This window comes from Hylobates moloch, unplaced genomic scaffold (genome assembly GCF_009828535.3).
Source record: "Hylobates moloch isolate HMO894 unplaced genomic scaffold, HMol_V3 SCAFFOLD_11, whole genome shotgun sequence".
Classification (NCBI taxonomy): Eukaryota; Metazoa; Chordata; class Mammalia; order Primates; family Hylobatidae; genus Hylobates; species Hylobates moloch.
In genome coordinates, this window is record NW_026652286.1 from 93,474,041 (window position 1) to 93,498,883 (window position 24,843).

At 47.1% G+C, this 24,843-nt stretch overlaps 1 protein-coding gene across 3 annotated transcripts in view; it reads left to right on the forward strand.

Annotated features, from left to right (window-relative positions):
- Nucleotides 1-24,843, forward strand: part of GRIK4 (glutamate ionotropic receptor kainate type subunit 4) — a 483,112-nt gene that overhangs the window by 156,945 nt on the left and 301,324 nt on the right. The window lies entirely within an intron of this gene.

Below are 24,843 nucleotides of genomic sequence, written 5' to 3' on the forward strand. Positions count from 1 at the left end.
ACTATCCCAGGTGTCCACAAGGGACATGAGAGTGCTGCACAGGACCTGGGGAAGCCGCCCAGCGCATGCACTGTGCCCTCCCCAAGTGTGGCTGGGATGAAGATGCAGGTGGTGGTGGTAGAGGCAGCTGACAGGTGACCACTCCGATCTGGTCAACCTGCCGAGCTCCCCGGCCACTAGAATAAAGATGCTGATAACTCCCTGGTGCAGTCAATGTAGGTTCGCCTAGCAGGTTAAGAGGCAGCTGTCGGGGAAAAAGGAGGGTGAGGATGGCCATGGGGATTCCAAATCTAGGGCTGGAGATGGGAGAAGAGGTCCTTTCTTTCCTGTGATCAGTCCAAGAAGGCTTCCTGGAGAGCATGCTACGTCCACAACTTGGAAGAAGCCAGGAGTCTGCTTGCCGTGTCCTGGCTCTGAGAGGGAGGGCTGGGTCATGTGAGTCTCTCCCTTCCTTGCCTTGTTGCTGTGGGATGCCCACTTTAGGTGTGGGCAGGCAGGCTTCCACCTGAGCCCTCAGCACCCCATCCCTGGAGGGGTGGGTCTGGGAAGTCAGGTGCCTCCTCCTTGCCAGGACTGAACAAGACTTGTCAACTGCAGGTTGAGGCTCTCTAGATCCTGGTTCCTGGGGACACAGCCAGCCACAGGGACAAGACACAGTTCAGTCCGGCAGGCACAGTGTGGTCATCTGATGGCCCAGCAACAGAGAACACATGGAATTAGGACAGATGTGGGGTGTTGGGGATCAGGGTTGTCTATGTGTACATCAGGGGATGGGGATTAGTGTGGACAGGTGGGTGGGGCACAGCAGTGACAAACCCAGAAAGGTAGGTTGATGGCCACAAGATGACCCATCCAACAGCAGGGCCCCAGGGGTAGGGTTAAGTGACAGCCCTAGAGGAACTCAAATACCAGGCAGGTTACCCCAACGGATAACCACATGAGGCCCCTCTTCCCACACTGGGGGTGGGGGTGGGGGTGGGAGCAAAGGCAGGAATCTAGATCTTAAACCTGAGCCTGAAATGGTTAGAGGCTGACTTACAGCAAAGATGGCATGATGCTGAATCTCAGGGAGCTGACTTGAAGCTCCCAAATTCCTCCAATTGCATTCAGGTCAGTGCGCTGGTGATGGTCAGGAGGCCATGGTGTGGGCAGAGGTGGGCGAGCAGCTGAGACCTGGCTAGGCCAGGTGTCACAGGCTGGAAGCCCAGCCTGCAGGTCTGTGAGCTGTTTCGTTTTACCTTGTGGGCACAGTTTTTCATGCAAATGCAGAGGAGCTGATTGGAATCAGAAATGTGGACAGGTGACTCAGTTCTCCCCCTCACCCTGCCCTCGACACACTGCTCTGCATGCTTAAAAAAAAAAAGAAATTAAAAAACAGAATTTTGCCTCCCTCTTCTCCATTCATTTTTACAGAAACTTCAAAACCTAATTTAATTCTGCTTAGCAGCCATGCAAAACGGTTCATATCCTTAAGATGTTTAATTGATAAGATGCCTATAGTTTTTCAGTGTTTGCTGTGAGGTTTTCTCCCTCTCTAAATGAGTGAATAAAGTGGCAACCTATCAATTTCCATTTGTCGCTAATGGGAAGCGGAAAAGGATTGAGCCAGAATCAGCGCACCTCACGGCCTCGCCCCTCCCGACACTTGTGCTCCGGGAGGGAAGCAGAAAGCGGAGCTGACAGGTCCCTCTTTTGGCTGCCACAACAGAGGGCTTCAAAGGGACCCCTCGTACCCCCAAACCCGTACTCTGAACAATGCTTGTTCAGTTCTGTCAAGACTGCTGGCCCTCAGTTTTGGTTCATGCTAGGCCACTTCCAGCTGCTTTCCAGCCAGGGGCCCTGCTGGCTGGCAAGGTCAAACGGGGCCTAATCTCCTGCAGAGGCCAGGAAGCAGAGTTAAGTTAACAGAAAGAGAAGAAAAGAAAAACCCAAACAGCAGTGCCAGGACCCGTTCTTCCTGTCTCCTTGGTTAGCCTGAGTGCCAGGAGCTTTTTTAAATCTCCCAATCCTTATGGATGGAAAGTTGCTAATTACATGGACTCCAGAGGGGATGTGGAGTAGGGCAGGGATGGGAAGAGAAGTGGGTCAAGAAAACACAAGTAGCTGTGCTGAGCAGCAGGCAGCCTTGCACGCAGATGGGCCGGGCTGGTGTTAACTGTGCTGGGGTCTCTGGGGTCCTTGAGAGGCTTATGGGAAGGGAAGGGGCTGCTGCTCCTCTTGCCTTCCTGGAGGTCACTTTTCCTTGCATTTGGGTTTTTCTGGGGTTTTCCCCAACCCCAGCCTCAGAATGGGTGGCTCTCCGAATGGGGCTGCATGAAGGGACCAGGGATCTGAGAGATAAATTGCCCTGTTTGCTCCATCCTCAGCCCCACTTGTCTGCTGGTGACAATATGGATGTTTGGAAAGAGGTGGCCGAACCCATTACCCTGCCTTGTGACGGCTGTTTTTCATTCAAGTGAGGCACAGGGCAGGAGATACAGCCAAATTGTCTATTACAGTGTTTGGTGCTTACCCCTCGAATGAGGTTTTGGGTAAAAGAAAGGGATTTTATTTATGGCTGTGAGGCTGGCTGCATAAATCCCCCAAACCCTCACATATGTCAACCCCTTCCGTCATCTATCTTTCGAAAATGTTTTTTGATTTTGCTTCTGTCCCTCTGGGTCCTTTGAGTGATGACTGTGGAGCTACAAGTTAATAAATGCCCTGAGAAGACCCCACCCCATCTTTTCACCCCCTTCATTACTTAAAGAGACCAAAGATCATTGTCATTCTTAGATCCAGAGGGGACTATAAGGATTCGTTATCGAACCTGCTCATCTTGCAAATAAGGAAACAGGGTCACAGCAGGCAGTGGTTTGGCCAAGGTCACCTGGCAAGTAGGGGCCTGGCTGGTGGCAGCTGGCACTGGTGCTGGCATCCTTGACTCCTCTTTCAGTGCTCTCTTCTCCATGCACTCATTGGCTCCCTTAGCTGCTGAGAAGCAGAATCACCTTCACAGTATGTGAAGGTTATATTCCTACAGTTTTCTCCATTCCTGTTCAGAAAACATTTCAGACATTAGCAAATGTGTTACCCTTGCCCCTAACACCTTGAGACTCATTAAGTATCTGTTAACTGAATAAACGCTAGGCTCCAAGCCTACCTCTTGTTACTCCTTCCTCAGCTCTGTATTTTAGCTACACTAAACCACTCCCTGTGAGCCAAATATACCAGGAGGATTTACTCCCAGCTTTACCCATTCCCTTGCTCTCCCTATAGTGCTCTTCCTCCCATTCCATCTTCTCTGCCTGGAAAACAAATCCAACTCCTCCTTCTACTCCTCTTCTTTTTCTTCGTCTTCCTCCTCCATCACCATCAGCTTAAATGGCTCTTCCTCTGCAAAGTCTTTTCCCGTTATCATCCTGTCCTTAAGAGGGAGAATTCATCTTTTTCCTACCGTTCCCCCATTCTGCCAGCACATAACATCTGTTCCAGCACTTGCCATGTTATATTCTAAAGATTATGGCATTTTCCCACTAGACTCTGAACTCCATAGGAGAGTGACCCCCAACAGAAGGGCCCAACACATGATGCAAAGAAGTGTACAGCTGCAGCTCAATGAATGTGATGGACAGATGAATCCATGGTCCTTGCAAGACTGGGTTTTCCAATAACATGTTTGGTACCATTGTTTTAAATGGCACTGTCTTACCTGTGCATAAAGAGGTAAACTTATTGGAGAAAGTAGAAGAGAAAGGAGAAAGAGGAGAAGGAGAAAATGTCCATCTATCTGTCTTACTTAAAAGAGAATAGGAATGGGCTGAAGATCCTGGTTGGATTCTAATGAAAGCTTTGGCAGTAATAATAAACTCAATGATACAATTATTCATTCATTAACTCAACAAATATTTATTGAATGCTATGTGCCAAGCACTGAGGATGCAGTGCTACACAATAATAATCAAAATAGTAACTCCCATTCTTTGCCTGGCACTGGGCTAAGTATTCGCCATATCTCACCCAGTCTTATTGGACCAAACAATCCCCTGTTATAGATGAAGAAACGGAGGCTCAAAGAGTTTAAATAACAAATCTAAGGTCACACAGCTACTGAAATTTGTACCTGTCTCCAAAGCTGCCTGTTCCTGCTCTTCTAGAGCTGATGACCCCCTGGAAACATTTGGTATATGCCGTTATCACAGCCATCACATTAAATATATTGTGTTCTGCTGGTAAGGAGTTGAAAGATGGAATCATCATTGCTAATACAGTTTCTTGCTCTTTTATGGACACTTTTTACCTCAAAAGCATTTCTTAAAGGGCACAAAGTCTAGTTCAGGGATGAGGAAACTGAGGCATGGGGATTTCAGGGCTCAGTCGAGGTGGCAAGGGAAGTTCTGCTCAGCATGGGTGTATTAGACACATCAGCAGGTTATTGTAGCAATTGAATCTCTCTTGTTTAAGGTTTCCCTGTGTGGTAAAGCAGCAAGAGCTTGGATTTATTTGACACTCTGTCTTACGAGGACCCCCCAAGCACTTTATAACTGTAATTTTTTACTTACTTGGTTTCCCCCCAATGAGCTCCAATTCTGTACAGAGAATGTTCAACATAGAACATTGAAATGTTATAAAGATAAAGATAATAGGAGAATTGGGGGAGACAAGGGAAAAGGATGAAAAACACCAGTTTCTTATCCTGTTATGCTGTGTATTAAATATATCTGATCCACCGAGATTCAAATATACCAGCTGAATTCTTTGCCTTGTAGAGGATTCACCATGGGTTTGTTTGAGTAGTGGGCTCCTCTGATAATGTTAGCACATGATTTGATTTATGAAATTTTGATCAGCATGCAACTTTTCATCTCATTTCCAAATTGAGTCACCCATATAGACAATCAATTGGTCTTTCACAGTAGTGACAAATAGAAATTGATGACTTTCTCCTTCATCTGTCACCTAGAGGGGGAATATAGAAGGATTTCTGGGACATAAATCTCTCCCCTGGTAAGCACCTTAGGGAGGCTGTGTCTTTCTTATTCATGTCTGTATTCCCAGAGCCTAGCACGGTGCTTGGCCCACAGTTTACCCCAGTAAGATGGGGTAGTAGGCTTAGTAAATGTTTGCTAAATGAATTCACTGTGGCAAGTTCTGAATTTGGAGCTGACCCGTCAGTTTGCAAACTTCTCTTCCCCCAGGAATTGGTCAAGGTTTAAAAATGCCAACCAATGTTATTGTCAGCCCATAAAATACATAATTAGGAGAGTAAATATTTTACCAAAAGAAAAAAAAGTCTGCGTGTGTGTCTGCACATACTTGTGCTTATATAAGGCTATCTCTCCTCTCCTCCTTGCTCCTCCCCTGCTAACAACACATTTTGGGGTGACTGAGGGAGGTGTGGCTGTAGTGAGAGAGATATTCAGGCTGGCATGCTATTGTGTCATCCGTCTTCCCTTGGTCTTCAGGAGCACCACATAGGGTGGTTTTGGGATGTTTATTCTCTCTTTTGCCCTTTCCAAAACTCATTGTGCACTGTAACTTCATCCGTAATCTCTTCTGCTGAGAAGTTAGAGATGAATTAGGCCTAGATATTCCATTTTACAGATAAGAAATCCCGGGGTCCCAAAAGGTGATTGGTGAGTGCCCTTTTGGCGGTGCCAGGACTCCTGACTCCCAACCGCCTGGGTGACATTTGTGCCATGGTTTGTGATATATAGCGTGTTCTTACACATATGTTAATTCACTTTCCCCGGTGACCTGCAAGGCAGGTTGAAGTGAGCACATCTTGTGGAGAGGAGCCTGAGTCTCCCAGGTTTGTGACTTCCCCAAGCTTGCCTAGAGGCGAGTGGTCAGGTCAGGAAGAGTGGTCACATCAAAGGGGATGGACTGATAAGCATCTGAGGACAGCGTTGGGGCAGGGTCCTGAATAGCCTACTGGCAGTGTGTTCTCAATGAGTGAGATCCGAATGCCACCAGGGGCCAGTGTGGCGATGCCTGGGGGCTCACAAAACGAGGCGGAGCTAAAGAGAAAAAGCACGTGGGTAATGGCAGTGAGCGTTAGTAAGTGTTGCTTCCCTATTTTGTTTTCTTAAGCATATTGTGATCCATCACTGGTAAGGGTCCCACTGGCAGAAGTGTCAGACATGAAGGGATGGCGCTATTGTTCCATATCTGAAGTCTTAGGTAACAGAGCTGATTTCCATATCATTTTGGTATGTGGCTGCCTGTGTTCATGTGTGCTAGAATGGCCTGAGTATCTCCAGGTTTTCAACGAATATTATGGGCTGATGGTATCTATTTAGTTGGATCGAGCAGCGTGGCCAGTGGACCTGACTGGCAGTATTGGATTCAACAGGGATGAACATCATATTGAAAGAGTGATGGTGATATTTCATGAGAATTTCAAAAACGTATCTCCAGCTCTGTGAAGTCATTTACAAAAAGTATTGGGATGTGGAGTGAGTCACTAGCAAGCTCTATTTTGGTGGGGGGTGTTGGGAGTGGAAATTATGGAAAGAGGTTTTGATTCCATGTAAAAAAGTGTTTTCCAGGCAGATGGAATGGGCTTTTTTGGATACCAAGGTCCCCATAATCGGAGGGGGCCACAGAGGTTGGACAGGGATTTCAGCCTCAAATGTGGTATTGGACCTGTTACCTCTAAGACCCCTTTCAGTCTGGGATTTGGTGATACAGTCTTTTCACCTTTGGTCTCTTCTCGTCCTCTCATAGGGAGGCATTTCGTTATCATTGTGTCCTCATTAATAACCATTAACAAGAGCTTAGAATTGAGGCAACCATCTGCCTAATTTAAGCCATGACCCCATTTGGCTCCAATCCTTTGGATAAGCCAGGTAGGACATAAGAACCCTGCTGATTCTTTTGTTCTGTTGATGTAGACCTGGGCTGTCTGGGTGCTTCCTTCCTCCCTGTGGCCACTGATGGCAGAGCTGGAGAAGCACAGGCAATGTGGAAGCTGCTGCTAGACCTCAGCCGAGTGCCTGCGTGGGTAGGACGTGTGCGTGTGCATCGCTGGAGCCAGCACATCCCACTCACAGCCTCGCGGCTCGTCAGCAGGCAAGACAGTGGTCACACTTAGCTCTCATTAGTCTGGATAAACAGGCACACGTTCCCTATCGGCTTTACGGGGGCTGGGACTCAGCTTGGGGGATAGTGTGGGCAGCAGGGTGCTGCAGACAGCTGTCAGGCTGTCCCATTGGTGTGTGTTTCCTCCCATTGAGCTGAGATATGGTGCCTGGGCAGCTCGTGGTGGACCCAGCCAGTGAGGCCCATTAAACCCACACTGATGGGTGGTGTTGTGGAGAGGACACTGACCAGTCAGGTGCAGATGTGCACGCAGTGGCAAACACAGTCCTCTAGCCGGACAGACGGTGCCACTGTGCTGGATTCGAGAGAAACTGTGACTCAGTCTAATGCTCAACCCTGACTGAGGGTCTCTGGAATTGAGACTCTATCTATCTGAGTATGACCCCTTTAGAAAAGGTTCCTCGTGTCTGTAGTCCCAGCTACTAAGGGACGCTGAGATGGAAGAATCACTTGAGTCCAGGTGTTTGAGGCTGCAGTGAGCTATGGTAGCACCACTGCTCTCCATCCTGGGTGACTGAGTGAGACCGTGTCTCATAGATAGATAGATAGATAGATAGATAGATAGATAGATAGATAGATAGATAGATAATAGATAGATAGATAGATAGATAGATAGATAGATAGATAGATAGATAAAGTAGGTAGATAAGTACATAGATAGGTAGGTAGATAGAGAAGTAGGTAGGTAGGTAAGCAGACAGGTAGACAGAGAAAGAGGTAGGCAGACAGAGAGATAGGCAGATGAAAGAAAGAAAAAGAAAGAAAAAAGAGAAATAAAAAGAAAGAAAGAAAGAAAAAAGAGAAAGAAAAAAGAAAGAGGAAGAAAAGAAAGAAAAAGAAAGGAAGAAAAAGAAAAGAAAACAAAAAGGAAAGAAAAGAAATGAAAAGAAAGAGGCTTACCTCTCTGAAACCCTACCCCAGGGCAGACGTCAGCCCCAGCCCTTTAAGCTCCCGTCACTCCCTGTGTTTCAGGTGGGGAATCAGCCTGAACGGGGTTGACTGGTCATCTAGGGTAGTCCACAAGAGGGTCCCCCATGTCTCCCTCTCCTCTCAGTCTCTTCCGCCTGGACTCACCCAGGTTCCTTCAGTGGCTTTTCATATGATTGAGGAATGGAGACGGATGTGTTGTGGGGAAACACTGGAGTTGGCTCCCAGGAGGCTGTAGCATAGTGCACATATTAACACCAGGAGCGTGGGCTCTGGAACCAGACTGCTTGGATATGAATCTGAGCTCCACCCTTTACTAGTGTATGACCTTGGGCGAGAACAATTTCTCAGTGCCTCCACTTCTTCATCTATAACATGGGCTAATAGTAGTCCCTGTTTTATGCTTTTATAAGAATTCAATAAATTCCTGCATAGAAGCACTTAGGATGGTGTCAGGCATACAGTAAGTGCTATGAAAGTGACTTCTGTAATTGATAATAGTACTACTGGGGCAGCCTGTTTCCATCTCTAGCCTTTGCCTGCCCGGATCACCCTTCCCCATTCCTCCACCAAATCTTGTCTCTTCTCTTTTTTTAAACCCTGCTTTAAATTCACCTTGTTCTAGGAGATGAGAATCCCCACCTTGTCTAGGGAACTTTCCCTTCCAAAGCGTGGGTGTGTGTGTGTTCACACACTCATGTGTGGGTTGCACTCTTTCTGGGCACTTACCCCCCATCCCTGTGCAGGCATTTTTTGAAACCTTATTTGAATTCCATCTACCCTGGGAGGCTAAGAGCATCCTGAGGAGAGAGCTCTGTCTTTCCTACCCTCTTAGCCTGGTGGACTCTTTACACAGGAGCAGTTGTCCCAGGTATTGACTAATGGAGCTGAATGATTCCCCCTTCTTAAAAACCTTCCTTAGCTGCTGTCCATCTACAGTGGGCTCCCGATTTTTCTTCTTCCTTTTACGGCAAAGCTCTGCAAAAGAATTGCCTATTCAAGCTGTCTCCATTTCCTCTCCTCTCTTTCCCTATCAATAGGACCCTCTCCAACCAGACTTTCAGCCCCGGGCATTGATGCCCAGATTGCTAAATCCAGTGATCCATCCCCAGGCCCCATCTTGCTGGACTTAGCAGCAGCATTTGACATAGTCTTTTCCTCCTTCTTGCTTGAAACACTTTTTCACTTGGCTTCTAGACCACGCCCCATCTTGCTCTTGCCCTGTTTCTGGCCATTCCTTCTCGATCTCCTTTGCTCGTTCCTCATCTCTTGATCTCTGAAGATGGAGGTGCCTCAGGGCCCAGTCCTTAAACTTCTTCTCTGTGCATGCCCACTCCCTGGTGATCTCATGCAGTCTTAGGGCTTTAAAGGCATCTATATGCTTATGACTCTCTAATCTCATCCCCAGCTCTGACCCCTCTCCAAAACTCCAGATTCATCCCCACTGGGATGTCTAACAGAAACTTAGATTTGGCATGTCCAAAATCGAGTTCTTGATTTTCCCCTCCATGCCTGCTTCTCCTACTGTCTACCCATTTCATAAATGGTAATGCCATTCTATCTCTGTGGACATAGGCTCCAAACCTTGGAGTCATCCTTGGTCTCATCTTTCTCTGATACCCACACCCTCTCTATCAACAGTCCTGTTGGCTCTGCCTTCCAAATATATCCAGTACAACCTAACTGCGTCTCACCACCTCAGCAGGTGCTTTCCTTTTCCAAGCCAGTATTATTTCTCCCTGGATTACTGCAAATCTTTCCTGTTAGTTTCCCTGCCTCTTTCTTGCCCTCTCACTTTTCATTCTCAAAATGGCAGCAAAAATGACTCTTTTAAGATGTAAGTTGGATTGTGTCAGTCCACTGCTCCAGTCCTCTGCTGACTTCCCATGTCAGAATAAAAGATGAAGTCCTCACAGTGGCCCACAGGGCCGTCCATGAACTGCCCTTTATTCTGATGAATTTTATTGTCATTTCCTGCAACCCTGCCTCTCACTCATGCCACGCACCACCCCCAGCTCCACCAGCTTCTTTGCCTTTCCTCAAATGCACCAAGTGTGCTCCTGCCCCAGGGCCTTTGCACCTGCTGTGCTCTCTGCCTGGAACACTTTTCACCTGGATATCTGTGTGGTTCACTTTCTCATACCATGCAGGTCATGCCCTGACCATCCTCTAGCCCCTCCTCTGCCCCTGACACTTTCTGTCCTTCTTCTCTGCTTCCTTTTTCTTTTTTTTTTTATTTTTATCATACTTGAAGTTCTGGGATACATGCGCAGAACGTGCAGGTTTGTTACATAGGTATACATGTGCCATGGTGGTTTGCTGCACCCATCAATCCGTCATCTACATTAGGCATTTCTCCTAATGCTATCCCTCCCCTTGTCCCCCACCCCTCGACAGGCCCCAGTGTCTGATGTTCCCCTTCCTGTGCCCATATGTTCTCATTGTTCAACTCCCACTTATGAGTGAGAACATGTGGTGTTTGGTTTTCTGTTCCTGTGTTAGTTTGCTGAGAATGATGGTTTCCAGCTGCATTCATGTCCATGCAAAGGACATGAGCTCATTCTTTTTTTATGGCTGCATAGTATTCCATGGTATATATGTGCCACATTTTCTTTATCCAGTCTATCATTGATGGGCATTTGGGTTGGTTCCAAGTCTTTGCTATTGTGAATAGTGCTGCAGTAAACATACGTGTGCATATGTCTTTAGGGTAGAATGATTTATACTCCTTTGGGTATATACCCAGTAGTGGGATTGCTGGGTCAAAAGGTATTTCTAGCTGTAGATCCTTGAGGAATCGCCACACTGTCTGCCACAATGGTTGAACTAATTTATACTCCCACCAACCGTGTAAAAGCATTCCTATTTCTCCACATCCTCTCCAGCATCTGTTGTTTCCTGACTTTTTAATGATCACCATTCTAAATGGCGTGAGATGATATCTCATTGTGGATTTGGATTTCTCATGGATATCTCGTTTTGATTTGGATTTCTCTAATGACCAGTGATGGCGAGCTTTTTTTTCATGTTTGTTGGCCGCATAAATGTCTTCTTTTGCAACGTGTCTGTTCATATCCTTTGCCCACTTTTTGATGGGGTTGTTTGTTTTTTTCCTTGTAAGTTTGTTTAAGTTCCTTGTAGATTCTGGATATTAGCCCTTGTCAGATAGACAGATTGCAAAATTTTTCTCCCATTCTGCAGGTTGCCTGTTCTCTCTGATGATAGTTTCTTTTGCTGTGCAGAAGCTCTTTAGTTTAATTAGATCCCATTTGTCAATTTTGGCTTATGTTGCCATTGCTTTTGGTGTTTTAGTCATGAAGTCTTTGCTCATGCCTATGTCCTGAATGGTATTGCCTAGGTTTTCTTCTTATGGCTAGCCAGTTTTCTCAACACCATTTATTAAATACAGAATCCTTTCCCCATTGCTTGTTTTTGCCAGGTTTGTCAAAGATGAGATGGTTGTAGATGTATGTTGTATTTCTGAGGCCTCTGTTCTGTTCTATTGGTCCGTATATCTGTTTTGGCACCAGTACCATGCTGTTTTGGTTACTGTAGCCTTGTAGTATAGTTTGAAGTCATGAAGCGTGATGCCTCCAGCTTTGTTCTTTTTGCTTAGGATTGTCTTGGCTATACGGGCTCTTTTTTGGTTCCATATGAAATTTAAGCCAGGCACGGTGGCTCACGCCTGTAATCCCAGCACTTGGGGAGGCTGAGGCAGGTGGATCACGAGTTCAGGAGTTTGAAACCAGCTTGACCAACATGGTGAAACCCTGTCTCTACTAAAAATACAAAAATTAGCCGCGCATGGTGGCAGGTGCCTGTAATCCCAGCTACTCAGGAGGCTGAGACAGGAGAATTGCTTGAAACTGGAAAGTGGAGGTTGCAGTGAGCCAAGATCGCACCACTGCACTCCAGCCTGGTCAACAAGAGTGAAACTCTGTCTTAAAAAAAAAATAGAAAAAAGAAATTTAAGGTAGTTTTTTCTAGTTCTGTGAAGAGAGTCAATGGTAGCTTTGACACAAATAGCATTGAATCTATAAATTACTTTGGGCAGTATGGCCATTTTCATGATATTCATTCTTCCTATCCATGAGCATGGAATGTTTTTCCATTTGCGTCCTCTCTTATTTCCTTGAGCAGCAGTTTGTAGTTCCCCTTGAAGAGGTCCTTCACATCCCTTGTAAGTTGTATTCCTAAGTATTGTATTCTCTTTGTAGCAATTGTGAATGGGAGTTGGCTCGTGATTTGGCTCTCTGTCTATTATTGGTGTACAGGAATGCTTGTGATTTTTGCACATCGATTTTGTATCCTGAGACTTTGCTGAAGTTGCTTATCAGCTTAAGGAGTTTTTGGGCTGAGACGACAGGCTTTTCTAAATATATAATCATGTCATCTGCAAACAGAGATAATTTGATTTCCTCTCTTCCTATTTGAATATGCTTTACTTCCTTCTCTTGCCTGATTGCCCCGGCCAGAACTTCCAATACTATGTTGAATAGGAGTGGTGAAAGAGGGCATACTTGTCTTGTGCCAGTTTTCAAAGGGAATGCTCCCAGCTTTTGCCCAGTCGGTATAATATTGGCTGTGAGACCATCCTCTAGCCCCTCCTCTGCCCCTGACACTTTCTGTCCTTCTTCTCTGCTTTATTTTTCTATAACATTCATCATCATCTGACATATGGGTCCTATTGTTTATTGTCTGAGTCCTCCCATGGGGAAAAACCCTTTGTTTAGTTCTCTGCTGTTTCCCCAGCACTTAAGACTGAGTGCTTGGCGTATAGTAGGTGTCCACCAAATATCTACTGAATGAATGAATGATGGAGACCCAAGGGAGGTCCCAAGGGAGCTTTACATTTGAAAGCTTTTGGAAGGCAGAGATGGGCGGTCTCACGGACACAGAGGCAACCCTTAACAAGTGCTGCTTGCCGAGGACTGTGCAGTGATGCTGCTGGCTCCCTGTCCCCGTATTCTCTGATCCCTGCAGCCAAACCCCAGGTCCTGAGGCAAAACTTGTTCCTGTTTGGAGGAAGCCCTAGCCAGCAGTTTAATGACTCAGCATCAACCTGAGTTTTGACTGTTGGTCTTTGTCCCTCAGATCCAAACACCAGGCTCTTGGCATATAGTCCACCAGCACTTGTGTTTCCCCTGCAGTGCCTAAGTCTTCTCATCAGGTCTGAGACTTCACTCTGATGCTCTTGCTGTGCCCAAGCTCCTCTGGGACTATGGTCAGACCTTTTTGTCTCAGTCTTACAGGAGCCTGGAGACTGGAACCTGGACCTAGTATCTCAGCTGGGACTGCCCCTGGCCTCTAGCTCTTTCCTGAAACTGCCATTGTTGTTAGTTTCAGGAAACTGGAGGAGCCTTGACCAGTTCTGACTGTTTGCTTTTCCTTAGATTCATGAAATCTGCATGCTGGCGGGGCCCTCGAATAACCCACTCCTCCTTTGAATCATTCTGACCATTGGTTTATCTATTGAGCCTGACTCTATCTATCCGTGCCTACCGTTCTAGCTCTGCCTGTTCCTCGGGGCCATATAGAACAGGCCTGGTGCTCTTCCCTGTGATGGCCCCTCTGAGACCTGCAGCACTATCATTTCATGGCTCCCAGCATCTTCTTTCTTCCAGTGATGTACCATTAGTGCCTTTGATGGTTCCTTCCATCTCGTGGTTTGGATCCAATTCATCAAGCTGGTCACCCTCCTCCAAATGAGTTTTCTTTTTTCTCCATCCTAATTAGGATGTGATCCCCCAAATCAGAAGCAGGCACTCTTTTCACCTGCTTTTCATCCACCATAAGTATCTGCTCCAGCCTGGTGGGGATCTGGCCTCTAGGTTCAGAGCCCCTTGTTGAACCCATTCCCACCCAGCCCCGGCTGGCCAGTCTTTGGGTTAAAGAGAGCCAATCTAGATCTCGACACGTGCCTGTAAAACCCATCCCCCAGCCCTCGCTTTTCATAGGTTGGGCTTTGCTTTCAGTACCCAGAACCAAGGCTGCTCTTTGAAACCCCTGCAGCAGGTTGCCTGGTGTCTAAAGATCACTGCATTGAACGGCCAGGTACTGGGAGCTTCCCTAAGTGGAATCACCTCCTTGGCTTCCTCCAAGCTGTGTTGTTCCCATCCTTTCTAGGACATGGTCTTTCGAGCATGGAGTGACACATGTGGGGGAGGGAATGCCAATTATCTAGCAACAGTTATACATTTCCCTTAGCGGCAGGGATCTAACAATGTGAGACTTTGAGCTGTCAGCTCCCAGATGAAAGAACAAGGATTTTCCCAGCAATGACAGAAAAGGGAAACATATAGCCCTGGGGGCCCCCGCAGGAATCTCTGTTATGGAGCTGCTCCGAGGGGGCACCAACCACAAGCCTGAGTAGAATTGCAATAGGTGGCCCCAGACCTCTGGGCAGCCACCCAGAAATCTCAGGCAGGCAGCCTGGAGAAGAGGGAGAACTTTCCAGAGGCCACAGTTAAGGAATTTTCCTTGCACCTCCTGGAGCTGCTGGAGTTTCTGAAATTAAAAGGGCCTTTATCTGGAAATTATGGTTGAATGCCAGTTTCCCCTGTAGAGTCAATTTGGAAAACCTAAAGCACTAAAAGAATTAAGTTTGCTAAATGGAAATAAGTGGAGTTGGTGGAGATGAAATTGGATGTATGTAAGTGAAATCATCTGTGGATTGCCCCCTTTGGCACTTTCCCTTTATTTAACCAACCTCTTCTTCATCTGCCATAGGAATGATCTCCCAGAGAGCACGATGGCCACTGGGAGGGTCCCATAGGGGAGGCAGCGCCACCTTCTCTGGGAGAATTGCTGCAGTTGGCGTATAGTTGCAGCCTGGATGGGGGCTCCCTTCTGGGTCTGGAGTTCACATTCAAGTCTTCATAGCCTAGGCATCCTGGAATATGTCTGGCCTGGATCCAAAATTTGTGTGCCTGAATCCCACTTACTAGCCAAGTGCCTGTAGGCAAATTACTCATCCATTCTCACACTCAATTTTCCATCTTTGGACTGGAGATAACAGAGCTTATCCTTAATTGTTGCATTAATTGAGAGGATACAGGTGAAGTAGCATGCACAGTGTGTGGCGTATAATAAATATTAGTTTCTATTTTTTTGTTCCTTTAAAAAATAGTAGTTTGCTCAAGCAACTGGATGGCATCATAGGGTAGTGAGACAGGTATGGGCTTTATTGATGTACAAACCTGCAATTGAATTGCAATTTCAGCATGTGATCTTGGGCAAATTATTTGGTCACTGTTTCCTACTATGAAATGGGGATAATAATGTTCACCTTATAGAATTGTTGAGGTTTACATGAGCTAATGTATGGAAAATAGGTAGGACAGTGCCTGACAGTAGGAAGCCCATAAATAATAGTTATTATCAATAGTTCTACCATAATTATTATCACTGTAGTTTTCCATTGCTGCCATGACAAATTTTCACAAACTTAGTGGCTTAAATAGGACAAAATTATGATCTCACAGCCTGTAGGTCAGAAGTCTTAACTGAGCTAAAGCTAAGATTTTAGTGGGGTTGCATTCCTGTCTGGAGGCTGTAGGAGAGAACCTGCTCATTTGGGTTGTTGACAGAATTATTTCCTTGTGGTTATAGGATGGGGGGCCCCGTTTTCTTGCTGGCTGTCAGCTGAGAGCCATTCCCAGCTTCTAGAGGCCACTGCATCTCCTGGCTCCATTTTCCTCTTCCTCCATTTTCAAGGCCAGCAATGGTGGGTTGAGTCATTCTCACCTCACAAGCTCACTGAGCTCAGCTGGGAAAGGTTCTCCAATTTTAAGGACTCATGAGATTCGATTGAATCTCCCAGGATAATCCAGGATCATCTCCCTGCTTCAAGATCTATAACCTTACTCACATTTGCAAAGCCCCTTTTGCCATGTGTCTTAGTCCATTTTGTGTTGCTATAAAAGAACACCCAAGCCTGGGTAATTTGTAAAGAAAAGAGGTTTATTTAGCTCATAGTTCTGCAGGCTGGGAAGCTCCAGGGCATGGCCCTGGCTTCTGGTGAGAGCTTTCGTACTGCATCACAACATGGCAGAGAAGGTCAAAAGGGGAGGCAGATATGTGCAAAGAGGGAAAAAACCTGACGGGTGTCTTGACTTTCTAACAACCCACACTGTCTTGGGAAGGAATCCATTCCTGCAATAAATAGTCCTGTCGCTTGAGAGCAAGAACTCACTCACTACAGAACAGCACCAAGCCATTCATGAGGAATCCACCCCCACAACCCAAACACCTCCTACCAGGCCCCACCTCCCAGCACTGCCACATTAGGGATAAAATTTCAACATGAGTTTGATGGGGACAAACAAACCATGTCCATACCACAGCACCATGGAAGGTAATGCATTTGCAGGGACTGGGTTTTAGGATGTGGGCATCTTTGGGGGCCATTATTCTTTCTACAACAACTGTTCTTGTAATGTGGGAGGCTAAGCCGCTGGAAAGCCCTCTCATGAGCAGTTCCATGTGCAGGGACTGCACACTGGGAAACTGTCCATAGCTCGATCCTTGGTCCAAGTTGCCTTACTCCTGTTACCATCAACCATTTTGCATAAGAACCAGGCATCCCAGAGCACCGAAGCTGATGTGTTTTTTTCAATGGACAGAGGGAACTGGACATGTTAGCTCTTCCATTACTGCAACTGAGATTATGCCACCAGGGAAGAGACAGCTAGGAAGGGGCTGTGTAACAGGAAGTATTTTATCACGTTGATTTAGTAATCTCGCCACTCCTAACATGTCAGGGCACTAAAGGAGTAGCCTGTGAGCTGAATGTGATCTGAGGCTGTGTCACGTGGGCTCCACTGGGCTCCTCTCAGAATGATGTGTTTATTTCCTGCCATGGGGTCTAGAGAGAATAACATCCCACCACAGTCCCAGCAGACTCTCTCTTATTCTGCCTGCCATGCTTAAAGAAGGGCACAGATCTATGTGTGCTTTAAGAAGCAATGTGATGTAGGAGAGTACTGCTGTGTGTGAAGAATGAGAACACCCAGGATCTGAAGCTGGTCCTGCCTATTCCTCTGTCCTCTGGTACTTACTTAATACTGACAATGCCCTGTTTAGGGCTCAGCTCTATGGAAAATACAAAGAAATAGGATATTTTGTTGGTACATGTTCTAAATGTGGAAAGGCCAGACTCTCAGACATGAAGGAACTAGAGGGCGATACAAAATAAGGAAGTATTAAGTGCTGAGACATCAGCTCTGGAGTTAGGCAGTGGTGACTATGGTGGTCCAGGGACCATGGGGACATTGCCATTTTGCGCTTCCTTTTCTCTGTTTGATATTTCTTTTGTTGCTGCCTAGAGCAGAGTGAGTGAGAGGGCAGTGGACCTTCCCTTTAAGGGACTGTACATCACAGGAGAGGGGATGACATTCATGTTTATTGAGCATCTACTGTGCCCATCACTTCCATAAGTTATATGATTAATTTTTATAACAACCTCCAGAGGTAGGTTTGGTAATGTCTGCTATTTGGGTGTGGAAACTGAGGTGTGGAGGGACCAAGGTCACCCATGCAGAAGATGGAAGATGCTGGATTTGAGCCAGACTCCCTGGCACCAACCCCATGCTCTATCCATTACACTAGACTCCTCCCTGCTGTGCTCCCCTCTACAGAGACCCCGAGGCCTCTGGCCAGTGCCTGTGGCTCTGGAGGTGAAAGAGAAGGTAGGTATGATTGAGGTCTGCCCAAGACCCATGGGACAACCTCAGTTTCTTTAGGGCAGACCCCACACCTCATCCCCCTTCTTGTCTCCACCTCTGCTGGTTTCCTTTTCAAACACTTGAGGGAGAGAAATTAACTTAAAATGGAACCACAGGGTTAGTGCTAAATGCACCATTAGGTTAAAATTGAGAGCTGAGGCTGTGGTGCTCAGAAGGGCCAAGTCTGCGTGCTAGCTTTATTTATAGTCACTTATTTATTAGATTCCAAATGATGTTTAACCAGGAATCATATGGCAGTGATCTTTGATTACTTATGTGGCTAATAGCTGAACATTTATTATTATTGCTATTTATTCCACCAGCTAAGTGTGCCGGGTGCTTCTCTTTCAGGAAAGCACCAAGGGAAGGGGCCAGAATAGAGGAGTGGCTTGGCTGGTGGTCCTATAGACCAGGCGAGGGGCTCCACTAGAAGGGTTTTTTTCTGTTTTAGTTTTTGTTTTTGAGATGGAGTCTTGCTCTGTCATCCAGGCTGGAGTAAAGTGGCGCAATCTTGGCTCAGTACGACCTCCACCCCCCGGGTTCAAGCGATTCTCCTGCCCCAGCCTCCCATGTAGCTGGGATTACAGGTGCGTGCCACCACACCTGGTTAATTTTTTGTATTTTTAATAGAGACAGGGGTTCACCATCTTGGCCAGGCTGGTCTCGAACTCCCAACCTCGTGATCCACATGCCTCGGCTTCCCAAAGTAATGGGATTACAGGTATGAGCCACCATGCCTGGTCCGGTTTTTTTTTTTTTTTTTTTTTAAAGAGCCAATCCTTAAAATAGAGGAAGTAGGGGTGGGAGTGGAGAGAACACCCTAAAGGGAAAGAAGAGTTTGAGATAAGAGTTGGGGCTTCTGGAGCTAGAAATATCTAGCTTTATAATAACAGCAGCATTTATTCAGTATTTATTATGTGCCCGGCAGTATGGTAAATGCTCTTCAAAATGATTAATCCTACCACCACCTCCATTTCACAGATGAAAAACCAGAGGCTCAGAGAAATTCAAAGCTTAGCTGGTGTTCAAATCCAAGCCCTGTCTGCCTCTGGAGAGACCACATGTCCGTTATACTGCCCTGCCCTCTGTCAGAGTCAGTGCCCTTCTTCTCTTTTGGTTAAGCTTAACTTTTTGAGTAAACAGCCCAAGAAAAGAATGGAAAACCTAGTGCCCCTGGAGCCCAGGAAATAGTATGGAGAATGCAGCTCTTGGCTTCTCTGTTCTTTTCCCCAGTGCTTTGCAGCCCACTGGGAAGGAGCTGCCAGTGGTCCCTGGAGCATGGCCCATGCAGGGCCATCTAATACAGGCCTGGGGCAGGCTACTCCGGGTGGGACAGGTCATGGAATGGGGCCTCCCTGCCTAAGCCTGAATTGTGTGGCAGGCAGGGTGTCTGCCTAGAGTTGTGATGGTGCAGGGAGAGGCTGGGCAGTGCCAGGCCCAGAGGCACCAAGATGGGAACCTGTAGCGTCTCCACCCTCTGGACACATGAAGAGAGCAGGGACCCTCCTGGCAGGGAGGACTTGTCTAACTGAACCTCCCCTGCCCACCTCAGACATGCTAACCCGTGGGCTCTCTCATGCCTCCCATCCTCACTCTTTCTCAGTTCTGTCTTTGCAGGAGGAAGCTCAAACTCCTTTTCAGGGCATGGGAAGCCTTCACAGGCAGGCTGCAGATGATTCAGGTGGCTTCATCTTTCAACATCGCTCCCCATCCCTATCCCTGCCATAAACACTCAACACCCATGAATTCTGTACTGCAGATGCTGGAGTCCCTAGAACATCCTTGCCTCTCACATCGCTGGGCCTTTGCTGTCTCCACTGCCTGGAATACTCTTCTTTTCACCTTGCCTGCCCAGCAGAATTTTATTCACCATTCAAGGCCATGCTTATATATGACCTCCTCCTCTGAAGGCCCTTCTCTGATGGCCCTTTCTTTTCTTTTTTTTTTTTTTCTTGAGATAGAGTCTCACTCTGTCGCCCAGGCTGGAGTGCAGTGGCGTGATCTTAGCTCATTGCAACTGCCACCTCCCAGGCTCAAGTGATTCTCTTGCCTCAGCTTCCCAAGTAGCTGGGACTACAGGTGCACTCCAGCATGCCCGGCTGATTTTTATATTTTTAGTAGAGACAGGGTTTTGCCATGTTGGCCAGGCTGGTCTCAAGCTCCTGATCTCAGGTGATCAACCCGCCCTGGCCTCCCTAAGTGCTGGTATTACAGGCGTGAGCCACTGTGCCTGGCCAGATGGCCCTTTCTATCTCCTCTGAGAGTGGATCTTGCCCTCTCTGGGGCTCCAGTGCCACTGTATGGGTGACTGCACCTCAGCCTCACCCCACATGGCATGGGGACATGAGTTTCAGCATCAGTCTCTCAAGGCAAAGACTATGTCTCATTACCTCTGACTCCCTCGGCCTTGCTCATAGTAGGTGTTCAATAAACATTAGTCAAGTGAATGTAGGAATGACTTCTTATCCTGGGCTGCTGTGGAAAAGGTGTTTGTTTCAATTGGGGCCACATACTCACTGGCTTTGAAAATGGGGACATCAGGGCAGGAAACGGACTAAATGAGCTAAGTTACGCAACCTGAAATAGGACAGCAAAGCACCTGGAACATGCTGGATAGAGGCGAAGGGAGCTGGATATTTGTCTTTGAGTTTGGAAGAGAGGAGAAAGAGACCTTGGCCAGTACCAAAGGAGGATTTCAGGGGCTCTCTCCAAGGACCCTCTCCTCCCTGTAACACCAACATCGAGTCTCTGGCCTTTTCAGTTACAGCAAAGTATATCACGGGCAGCCACTGACCTTTAGAAGGAGGACTGTGTGTGCTTGGCCCAGCATCACAGTGGCCCCTGCACTGCCTGACCCTGATGCCTGACTCCACCCAAAGAAGACCACCCCACAAACAGAGTGGGCTGGCCTCGGGCCTTTTCGCCTTTTTTCCCCATTCTTCAGTGCTCTTCCCTTCATCTCTAAGACACAGCCAGTGGCTGCCTGGGCTTCAGCCAGATGTCAGGAGACTCAAAGACAGGATCGTCAAAAAGAAAGCGATCGGGGAGGAAGACTAGAGAGGGCCTGGGGGAAGGGGCCGGGGAGGATTGGTGACCAGGAAAGCTCAGGGTGCAGGAGGGAGGTGAGTCCTGGGCTCTGAGACTGTGGAATTTGCAAGGCTCACATCAGCTCTCCAAGCCTCAGTTTTCTCCTACTGTGGCCTCTGAGGTCCTGCCCAGCCTGGGATTCCATGTTCCTGTGTGGTTCCTCTCTCTGGAGGCTGCAACAGGTGCTGCGCCTTCAGCCTCCCTCCTGTCCTTCTCCTTTGCTGTTTTCCCTCCCTCTCTTCATTTTGCCCCACTAAGTATTTACTCTCCACCCTGGTCTAGATGATCCCCTGGTTAAGTGCCAATTAGCTGCTGGCTGCCTGTTCACTCAGTTTTATAGATGCATTCGGTGAGGCACAGAAGCCAAGGCCTGATTTTGGAGAGGGAGCGTAATGAGAACAGAGAACAGCGGCGGCCCACTTAGTTTGGATTTTAATAAAGTTTCCAGCTAACCTAAATCATCCCCGTCACAGGCAGCCCAGCAACCACTGAGTCCCCCAGGCTGGGAACAGGCAGGAAGGGGCAGAATTGGGCTGGAGGGGACAGAGATGGACAGAGCCCTGTTGGAGAGGAGGAGCTGTCTGTGGCCGAGGGTCCCCCTTGACAGCAGGGGCAGGGCCATCTCAGAAGTGCTCGGGCTAAAGGCTCTCCAAGGGGAAGCATAATGCCTGCTCTTTCAGCAGCTGTTAATTAGTTGCAGATGATGAGATAATTCATAAAAATTAGCAATGATTTCCTTCATTGTGTTAATATCACCGGGCAATAAAACTGCTGTTAAGGATGACTTTTCTCAGCATCGAGGAGCGAGATGTCAAGATAAAAACAGCCCTCCCCGGAGGTGGAGGGAGGAAAGAAGGAAAACCGAGCTGCTGAGACAGTGACAGGGGCAGTGATTTCCAAGCTTTGGCTGGAATCGTCGGAACAAAGTCAAATTGAAATGCAAATCCTGGTGTCTCTCAGAGCACAGGCTGGGAAGAAATGCATTTGGTGGTGTCACCTTGGCGGCCGATGGACAGGCAGACGGGCGGCGGGAGGGCTTCCTTGCTGCTGGCAGAAGGCAAGATGGCGGCAGCCAGAGGCCCAGCGAGGCTTCACTTGAGCAGTGAGTGGGCCTGGGTCCCCAGGAGAGTCCTTCAAAGAGGAGACATACTTGCTTATTTGGCCTGTAGCATGGTCTGGCCTTGACTCCCTCCATTTGCAACTCTTGATGCTTTTTCTTTCTCTCACCAAGTTCTGCCCACACTGGCCTAGTATCAGTTTCTTGAGTGCACCAAGAGCCTTCCTGATTTAGGGCCGTATCCATGCATGCTCTTGTCTCTTGTCTAGACCACTATTTGCCCCCATCTTTTTTTTTTTTTCCCATCTGGCCAACTCCTATTTATACCACAGGTAAAATGCCATTTCTGCAGATAAACCTTCTTTGAACCATATTCCCAGTGCCCAACGCAGTTTCCATCTTATACATGGGAAGTGGGTTGTATAGATATGTGGCCTCTTCCCTGCTTAAACCCTTCCCCATGCCCACACTGCCTATAGGATAGGATCCAAGCCCCTCCATACCTCACCAGCCACCTCTCCGTAGACCTTCTGAACTTTTCTCTGCTTGAGGATCCCTGAACATGACACACTTTTCCACCTCTGTCACCACACTCAGAAGGCTTTTGTTCCAAGTGTCTGCCTGGTGAACGCTTACTCATTCTCTAAAACCCAGGTTAAGTGTCGTGTTCTCCGTGGCATGCTCCCTGACACTGCTCCCCCTCTCTCTTATTGCTTATACCCTCCTTGTGTGTCATCATGCCTCAGAGATACCTTCATTGTAGCAGACTTACTCACTGGTCTTTCCTGGGCTTGCTGCCCTGGTTTAAGAGCACTGACTAACACAGAGTGGACACTCCATAAATTGTTGCATGAACCAATAGATGAATGAGTGTAAAGCTAAAAAAATGGCTTTAGGTACTATTTAATAATCCAGGCCAGAGATGATGTTGGCTTGGGGGGTAACAATGGAGATGGTGAGAAGTAAACAGATCTTTTTGAAGTAGAATTGACTGTTCTTGGTAGTAGGCTGGATGTGAATGATGAAGGAAAGCTCAAGAATGACAAAGTAGGTAGCCAAAGTATCATTTATTAAGAAGGGGAAGAAGGGAGGAGAGACCTTGGGGTAGGGGCGGGGAGATCAAGAATTCTATGTGGCAAATGTTAAATGAGAAATGATTGTAAAACATCCAAGTATAGATATCAGGGAGTCAGATGGACATAAGAGATTAGAAGAAGAGGTCCCAGGTGGCGACATAAATGGAGAATCTTTGGCACGTAAATGGTATTCAGAGCCATGGGACCAGGAAGAGAATGTGTGGAAAGTGGCTTGGAGAGCCCAGGACTGAGCAACCTAAATGTTTGCTCAAAAAAGAAATATTTGCAAAATAGACATAGTCTAGTGAATGTATCATGAACTGCAGGACGAAAGTATAGACCAGACCTAACCAGCCAAGAGATTGTAACGGCAGTAAAGACTGGAAAGCTGTGAATTTTGTGCCTAGGGGGCATATTGGTCAATGATGAGGCTAGCCATAGAAAAGTAAAGAAGGGTCTTGAGAGACCAGCAGGTTTTTAGATAAAGTCAACATAAGCTCTGGAGTACCCTTTTGCCAGGCTAGAAAACGTTATCCCTAGCAATGTGTTGGAAGATTATGAACACAGACTTGCAAATAAGTACAGAACTTTTCCAGACCACTAACACTTTCTGGCAAGCCTTTTTTTGTTTTTGTTTTTCTGGGAAGAAAGCAAAGTGAGGCTGGGTGTGATGGCTCACACCTGTAATCCCAACACTTTGGGAGGCTGAGGCGGGAGGATTGCTTGAGGCCAGGAGTTCGAGACCAGCCTGGGCAACATAGGGAGACCCTGGCTCTACAAAAAAATAAAATTAGTTGGGCGTAGTGGTGCATGCTTATAGTTCCAGCTATTTGGGCGGCTGAGGCAGGAGAATCACTTGAGCCTGGGAGATTGAGGCTGCAGTGAGCTGAGATCTTACTACTGCACTCCCATCTGGGTGACAGAGCAAGAGCCAGTCTCTAAGAAATAAAAAAGGAAAGAAATCAAAGTGAAACAAACGGAATATGAATTTGATTTAATTGATGGTCGGTTGGCCCATTTAGTTATTCATAGTATGGCCAAGCCATTGTAAGTCAGGGTTGAAAAGAAAATGAACATTATTTAATCCCTAACCGCTAAGAGTTTGTGGAGACAATACCAACACACATGAAAACTGAATGACAGTGCAAGACCTTTTAGTTACTTTAACAAGGCAAAACATACGTAAGTGTTCAATGAATGATGCAGACTCTAAATATATGGTAAAGAGCCTAGGTGCAGGAGAAGTCACCCTTTCTTTACCGAAGTAGTCAAGGAAAGCTTTTCTGTGCTCACCTGACACGGTGATTTATCTTAGAGGAGTGAGTAAAGGTGATTTATTTTTTATTTTTATTTTTATTTTTTTGAGACGGAGTCTCACTCTGTTGCCCAGGCTGGAGTGCAGTGGCGCGATCTCGGCTCACTGCAAGCTCCGCCTCCTGGGTTCATGCCATTCTCCTGCCTTAGCCTCCCTAGTAGCTGGGACTACAGGCGCCCACCACTGCGCCCGGCTAATTTTTTGTATTTTTAGTAGAGACGGGGTTTCACCGTGGTCTCGATCTCCTGATCTCGTGATCCACCTGCCTCGGCCACCCAAAGTGCTGGGATTACAGGCGTGAGCCACCGCGCCCAGCCATAAAGGTGCTTTTTAAGGTGTGAAGGAAGTCAGATGGAATGGAAGGGAACCTCTGAGTCAGTACTTCTGTGGAAGATGACATTTAGATCTGCTGCCATCTGTCGGTGAGTGTGGAAAGGAGCTTGGAGCTTAGTCTTCAGGTACTGGAAAGGAAAGGTGCCAAGAAGAACCAGATGTTGATACCTCCTTCTCCCGAGGACAGGTGAGCTTTAGTCTAGTTCATTGTCGTTAAAAATATGGCCCTCAGACCAGCAG